The sequence below is a fragment of the Leiobunum rupestre genome, chromosome 5 (assembly GCF_980474605.1).
Source record: "Leiobunum rupestre chromosome 5, qqLeiRupe1.1.hap1, whole genome shotgun sequence".
NCBI classification, from domain to species: Eukaryota; Metazoa; Arthropoda; class Arachnida; order Opiliones; family Sclerosomatidae; genus Leiobunum; species Leiobunum rupestre.
In genome coordinates, this window is record NC_143388.1 from 4,281,879 (window position 1) to 4,290,580 (window position 8,702).

An 8,702-nucleotide genomic window follows, 5' to 3' on the forward strand; every position below is an offset into this window, starting at 1 on the left:
CAATCACTTGAGCCAATCAGAAGACAGGCGTTTGTCGTTGAGTTGATCCACAAAACGTTTCCGGAATTGCGCTATTTAACTGGCGAAGAAAATGACTCGTGATTCTTATAAAAATAACTGTACTCTATCCAAATTACTTGTTAATCATAAATACACTAAATAATTATTAATATTCTTACAATTTTTGAGCGGTGGCGCGTGACCACCGTCATAATAACGAAGCCCCTCCCATATAGCGACTGAGGCCAAACTTCTTAATGCAGTTCGATATTCATGGTTGAAATTAATACATGCATGCTACTACCCATGCTGGATTTGTCACCTGTCCGGTCTGTGGACTCTGGCGTAGGGCAATATGACAAGGACCTCCGGTGGTGTGCACTCACGTCAGTTTTGATGCACTACTCCCCCCCCCAATCCGACCCCTTATGTACGCCACTGATTAGATCCGTAAACAATAAAAACCATTCTAACAATAATTTGGTTTCTTAAGGGGTCATGTGACGTATCCGGCGGAATGACTAAAAACCCAAATAATTTTCCAGTATAAAACCAGGATTAATTAATATCGATAAAAAATGTTTGCACCCCAGATTTTGATAAACCTGTTACTTAAAACCGTAACATTCAATCTAAAAGGGGTTAGTCGGTCAATATCTTTTATAAAATAGTGCCATATAGATATGGAAGTCTAATTATCTATTTTATCCAATTGTTTTTCGCATTCCTTTATAATATTTTTATTTTTTGGCGGTTAGTATTGGGCACCCTCTGTTCCGCTTTTTATTTAATTTTTAGAACGCACAAATTGATGAGAAATTAAAGAAAAATATTCATCCCGTCACTGATTATAACAATTAAAAAATAAGTTATGATGATAAAAAATTAATAATTTGGACACGTAGACCTCCCGCCGAGTGAGCGGTTGTGGTCGAAAAAACCATCCGGTCGCTCACCGTGATTGAGATCCGTCAGCCTTTAAAAGTGAATTCAATCGCTCGGGTAGATCTCTCTCGACTTTACGGCAGCCTTTTTACCTCTCCGAGGGGACAAAGTCCCCTAGGAGGGGTTATACAACGACCGTGTCTGTCTGTGGGTCTGTGGGTGGGTCTGTCTGTCTGTCAGGACTGCGAACGCGTTCGCATTTTCGGTGCAAAGTGTAATCACTGCGTACGCAGTTTCTCAAAGGGTTGGCAAAACCACCGTGTGACGGTGAGCGTTAACGGATGCATATGCGTTTTGGTTTGGATGGTGTTTTTTCGCTCACCGTCGTGACGGTTTTGTGTAATACGTTTTTGTAATGTTTATGCGTAGGTTGTGAGTGTTGAATTTGTTGTGTTTGTGTTCTGATGGTTGTGCATGTTGAGTCTGTTGTGTTTATATGGGCGTTTTCTCTCCAACTTCTTCTTAATGACTTTGGGACGGACCGAGTGCTGAGTGTAATGCTACCTCTCAACGTCCAATGGCAGGGTTTCCACCAGTTGTACACGGTATTCGTCTTAGTATCAATTTGCGATCGCATCGGGCGGGATTTGAACCCGAGACCTCCTGATTGAGAGGCGGACGTTCTACCACAGAACCACCGACACTTGTTACGCCTAATTGAAAATTAGACCTTCAGCTTTATCGGAAGCGTATTTAATAGAGTACGAAATTTTGGTTTAATTGAAATAGAATTGAAATTGAAATTATTGCATCGAAGAAATTCTAATTTAGCGTTTCTCTATTGATTAAAAACAAATGCGCCACCCAGGTTTCGAACCCAGACCATTCGGCTTGGCAGTCGAGCGCTCTACCACAGAACCACCGATAGCTGCTTAGATTCACTGAAATTAAGACAGGCATCGTAAGCATAATAGGTAATAAAGTCTTTTTTTATTAATGAATTTATGAAGGCCTAATCTGGTATTTTTTAAAGGTTAAATCTTGTTTTAGCGCAGTCAGCCGAGATTAGAGGGTTAAAGGGTAGACTCTGTGGGTGGTCCACTTTCTTAACGACCTATATATAGTTCTGTTAATTCAAAGGAGATAATTTAACGTTAATTGCTTTAAGAGGTGGCGGTTAGTCAAGTGGCTCTCTGTGCTTTGTTGATGGTAAGGTTTTTGCTTCTTGTAAATACATTTGGTGTGGATATTTGGATATCTACGATTTCTAACGCAGTCAATGATTTCTTGGGTGTGCGAGTCATTATATGATATTGGAAATTGGACGGCATTGGTCTTTTTCATGTGGTATGCGTCACAACGTCAACAGGAAGTGAACGAGTCGTCCACTACCAGATATCTGCGGTATCTTCATCAAGGGCGAGTGTTGAAATAAAATGAGCGTTAAAGATGCGGCAAGTATTTCGTAAGCGAGTAATTCCAAAAAGCCTCTGTAGATATTTCTTTCATTAAAATTTGCTTCGTATTATATTTAACTGATAAACTTGTTCTGTAAAAGGGTTTAATTCAATTGTGCATTGTTATAGTACGTCTAACTTACTGTTGTAACTAATTAACTTATGATATTCTGAATAAATTAAAATTGGTCGTTTCGTCTCAATTATTTTAATTATAATTAAAATTTTATACCGCGCGGGATAGAAATGGGTTAATATTTTTAACAAACAACTCTAAATTGCGGAGATATATCTTTAAGGGTTATCTCGAGAAATTAATACCACTAGGGACAATTCTACCGAGGAGAGGTATATTTTGGCTTGCCAACTTGTTTATTGAACGAACTATTTGGCCGCTAGACGACACGGCGCTCAGAAGTGAGCATGCTAGCGCGTCGATCGACCGATCTCGCTCAAAGCGCCATGAACGATCTGTGATTGAGATAACTTTTTGGCGCTCGGCCTGAGCGGGCTCAGTTAAAGAAAGATAAAATAGCGTCACCTGTATTGAGGACTCGCTCCCTTGAGCACTCAAATTAAAAACGTCTGAGCGTTCATTTAGGAATTCGCTCACAATTTTTGCCCACCTCTGTAGAATTGCCAAAAATAACGAAGCCTAAAAGCAGTGCCTTCGGCAGGTGGTGACATCTCTCGTTGTGTGTTTTGAATACAGAAAAGAATATGTGTAATTCTGGAAAAATAAAACATTTAAACATAATAAAACATATAAAATTATAATCATGATCATGTTTTTATCACAAAAATACACTTTGAAAAAATTCTACCTGGTCCGGATCGGGATTTAAACCCGCGATCTTTTGATCGACAGAAACCTAGAGTAACACACTCTAATGGAAGTCCCAATGGAAGCGCACGAAACATTAATCCTAACAGGCCAGCTTGTTTTCGAGGCGAGAATATAGTTCGAAGAGCGATGGTGTTGTTTTTACATTTTTTAGAGTATAAACGTACTTTCCATCCAGATTAACTTTAGGCCAACTTGTTAATTTCACGCCTCGAAAACAAGACGTTGCTTGCGAAAAGTGTTCACAAGTTTCGCTGATAGCCTTCCACTCTGTGTGAGTGGGTTACTTTATGGACAGAAACGTATGCAACGACTAGAACGTCGCACGCAAGATTACAATGCCTAAAAAAAACTGTACTCACCGCCACAGGTATTTAGTTCCACGGTGTAACTCCGTTTTTACGCAGCTTCCATACGCCCCCCCCTCTCCCAAAGGGTTTGTTATAGACTTCTGGTATTACCATTTTGAAATATCGACGTTAAAGTAAAGAAAGAACACTACCTCCATCTATTGATAAGTGAGAAAAATTCCCGGACGCATATGAATGTTAAATGGCGACCCCTTTTCTTGATTCAGGTTACATTGATTTCGAGTAGAAATTATAGCTACTGTTTGTCTACTACATTGAGGGGATGCGTGTCTTGATGTCAATACCCTCATCTTTTCTCCTTGTTTTTCAAATTGGCCTACTTTCAGGGAACGTAAAATTTAAATATGCGTTCACCTATTAGGTAAAGTTTTAGAAACGTAACGCGAAAAATTACTGGATTCGCCCCCTATAATACTTCAGTTTTATTTCAAATTGATAGTGAAATTTAAACGCGAGAAGTTATTTTGCTAACTTCGTTGCTGAGCATATTCTTCTAGCCCAATTTCCACAGCTATACGCGGGAAACTAAATTCCAAACGTGGTTGTAGACAGCGTTCGTATTAACGAAGTGGAAATACTCTAGGACTTTCTCGTTGCGTTTAATCTTGAAATAATATTATTAAATTATATGTGTATAATATTGTACTAAATATCGATATTACAAATTAGACCACCTAAATCGAAATCGAAACTAACACAAATTACAATTATTATATTTCTGTATCGGTTGCGCAACTCAAACATTTCGGTGTTGTAAGAGCTTAGAGAAATAGCCAAAGTTCCAAATGACAAGAAAAGTGTAGCGAGCGCGTATTGCGACCCAGTAACATTTATATATCCTTATTATTGACGTGTATATTTCTCGCATCAGCAGTTGCTATGAAATCAAGGACAGAGTGTTTAATGACTTTTCACTGACATATCGTTCATATTTATCGGTTCAGCGGTATTACCAATGATATACATTTTTATAGCATTTATATTACATATAATATAAAAGTTTTGTTTTTCAAAATTGAATCACATTAAATATCTGATTTCAGTGGCGGAATAACCAATAGGCTGAATAGACTTTGGGACCCGAATCGTAAAAAAGAGGTGAACCAATGGCGAAGCTGAACTCGAAAAATTATTTTGGGCGCCTAATAAAGCCTAAGCTTGTGAGCCCAGGTAGTACTTAATCCACCACGGACAATTTTATATAGAAGAGACCCCTAGAATGGCTTCATTGCATTTACAGGTCATTTATCTAGAGTAGTATGATAATGGTATATAAATATAGGAATGTCATCTAAAAATGTACATTGTATTTTAGCAAACAAGGAATGAATATACATTCTGTAGTTTAGCATAAAATCAGTTATATCGACGTAAAATGTTATAGCAAAGCATAGAAAACGGATTTTCGTGCGTGAAATGCTAAAGCACAGTATATCAAACTGGGTTTTTGAACAAAAAATGCTATAACAAACGTAGTTTTTGAATACAAAATGCTATAGCATAGCATAGCAAACGAAGTTTTATACGTATAATGCTACTGCATAGCATAGTAAACTAATTTTGGAAAACCAAATGCTATTGCAAACAGATATGTTTATCGTCATTTGCTATAGCATAGTATAGTTGGCTCAGTTTCAAACGAAAAACACTATAGCAAAGCATAGCGAATACCATTTAAGAGCTGAACTTGCTATAGCAAAGTATAGCAAACTTAATTTCAAAATAGTGTTTACTATGCTTTGAAATGCTTTGAAGTCAAAACTAGCATTGCTATGACTACGATTTGCTACGCTTTTAAACCCTGGTCATATAAATTTCTCAAAAACATTACTTATTAATGAGATGAGTCTATACAGATTTCAAGCGAATCTTTTTTTTTGCTTTAAAAATAGGGATGATAATAGATATATTAAAAATGTCGGGAAATATACAACTAACTAGGGATAAATTTAACGGGTACGAAAGTGGCACCGATAGTTCACTTTTACATAACTTTAAGATTTTTACGCTTCTACCATGGACAGTAAAGTAAGAGGACCGGTTTTCGATAGCCTTCCACAGTGCATTTTATTTTCCCCCGTGTATCAATCAGCTCGAGAGACTCCGAGGGAGTCTTGCAAGGTCGTTAAATTTCAAAGTGCCAATCTAATGCGGTTGATATTGTTACAATCAACTGATATTTAGTATATCATATTTTATCTATAAAACCTGAAAAAATACCTTTTGGCGTAAAAATATACTTCGTGTTTATCTTTTTCCTTTTTCGAGCAGTATCATCCACTCTTAGCGATACTTAGTGTGATTGGTTTACGGGGGCTAAAAACTAGGCTTTTTACCGATCCTCTAAAATCTACTATCCATGCTTATACCATCGTGAATACGAATTTTTTAATGTTTTAATAATATCTTCTATATTTTTCGCCGTACACGGGGTTGGAAAAATACTGTTTTTATTTGTATAATTGCCATCAGGATAAACATTTTCAGCCAGTCTTGTAAGGTTTTTTTATCAGTAATTTTTTAATAGGGCCAACTGATGAAAAATATTTATTAAAAAGATAAGCTTTTTCTTTAGGGTTATCTTTAGCAATAATTCCGCTATTTTCATATTTTATTTTATCTATTAAGTTACTTTTTTTGATAGCTGTGGCTTTATTCAATATATTCCACACGTGTTTAGGGTCCCGTTCATTCTCTTTGATTTTATTTTTAAAATAATTAAACTTTACCGATTTTATCAGATTACTGATTTTTTTCTGCAAATACGATAGATTTTTTAGTTCAACATTAAACGGTTCCGGTTTTAGTTTTTTAGCCAATTTATCCCGTTTTCTAATGGCAGTCTGCCCTACATAAGTATATGTATTTGTACCCCGCTGCTCCGCCTTAAGCACTACAGCGGCCACCAAAACAACCAGCCCCGGACAAAAGTGCGCTTTGCGAAACAACGTTCGGCCAGTGAGACAGCCATTTTGACCGCCTCACATATAGCAAACAAACGCCCTCATCACGGCCCAACAAAAGGCGACACCATGGGCTGCCCGAGACCCACCCTCGCACAGCTGAGGACTAGAGTGGCTTCCTCTTCCACTGCAAACTACCCTCCTTAGTAGGTCACAGAATGACGAGTGTGGAACACCCATGAGGTTCCAGTGACCCAGCGCCCGATCACATGACCTTGAGAGCCGGGTATGGAGCCCCCCACAGGCTCCAGTGACCCCATCACACCACTAGATAGGGACAGTGGGAAAGATAGGGACAGATCAGAAACGCATTATGTTCGATAGATTAGTTTCAGTATAAGTAGAGGATAATCATATTTGAACCATTTTTTCCAAGATGGCCGCCAAGATGGCCGCCAATAATAACTCCCCAAAACAACCCCCAAATTTTTTTTCCAAAAACCAATTTTTTGACCTTGGAAAAATCAACAAAATATTTTTGTTTTCAATCTCAAATTTCACCTTGAAGATGATCTTTGACCTCGATGCTCGAGCACTGTCCACAACCCCTAAGCCTCGGTCTATCACCCCAACAAGTTGGGACACGATCGGACAAGGTTGGACCGAGATATCAGCGGTAATATGGGACCCCATCGATTACTTATGTTAATTAACTTTTGATATCGTTTTTTTATTTTTTTCGTTTTTTAGCCGTTTAAAATGCGAATTAGTTATTTGCGAGATGGGGAAACGAATTCGCGACCTTCGTTTTATAGCCTTGGCAACTTTTGGACCCACCCAAAATACTTTAAAATTTATATTAATATAAATAAGTTTTTCATTTTTTTTCGCAAATATTTTAATAACTTTATTATTTTAAAGCAATGTTAGTTTTAGTTAAAGTAATCAAAAAACACAATTAGTTATTATATTATTTAATAACTATTATATTTCAAACAATATATTTTTTAACACTTAACAACACAAAAAACACTATATATTAAACTTATTATTTACCATGGTGAATATTAGTAGAAATTATGTTTAATTCAGAGAAAACGGCATGGTATTAGAAGATAAAACTTATTTTATACAAGACGTTTCGAGCCGAGGCTCTTCTTCAGTCGTTCGTTAGTTTTAATTTGATTTAAAATTTTACCACGCGCCATATTCAAGTTCTAATATCACGCGAGCAGAAGGTCAGCGTGTTAAAAAATAAACAAAAGTTTTACTGATTTTAACAATTTACGTGTGTAATAGAATCAATGTAACCGATAAATCCAAAGTATATGTAAGTCAGTGTGAATTATTAAAATATAAATATAAAATAAAATAAAATTTTAAATCACAATATTACCCCAATTAGTTACTTCTTGACATCCTTTATCTAAATTTAAATTACCTAGTTTACGAATATACAATCCTTCATAGAATTTTCTTTTGTACCAATTGGTTTCCCGTTTTAAAATTTTGTAATCATCCCATTTAATAGAGTGGTTTAACGTAGACCAAATATGTTTTGAAATTCCGTTATTCATATCGCCCTTAGCCACGCAGGATTTATGTTCACGTATCCTGTCTAAAATGGAACGTTTTGTTTCACCAATATACGTTTTTCCACATGAGCAAGGGATTTCATAAATAACGCCTCGAATGGCGGAATCTTCTATTTTAGGTTTTAAATGAGAAATTTGATTTTTTAGTATATTAGTGGTTTTTGATACTAAGTTTATTTTATAATTTTTCAAAATACGTTTAAGTTTCTCTGTGGTTTTAGGTATATAGGGTAAAACTAAAACCTCCTCTTTAGGTTTACTTTTCATATCAGAAGGCATGCTGATTAAGTTTCTGTCAAATATGGTTTCTATAAGTGTTTTTGGATAATCTGATTCAATTAACTGATTTTTAATTTTTAATTTATCCGCATTTGGGTTATCAGATATGGATTCAATATGGTGTTTTAAACCTTTTACGACTGATGTTTTTACATGGTTGGGGTGGTTTGAATTAAAGTTTAAAAAGGTTTTTGAATGAGTAGGCTTTTGGAATAATGAAAAGGTTAGTTTACCATTAACATTTTTAATAAATAGGTCTAAAAAAGGAATTTCGTGGTTAACTTCTAGTTCAAGAGTGAAGTGAATAGAGTTATGTAAATTATTTAAATCATTGTGAAAAGTCGTTAATGAATCCAAGTCTCCCTTCC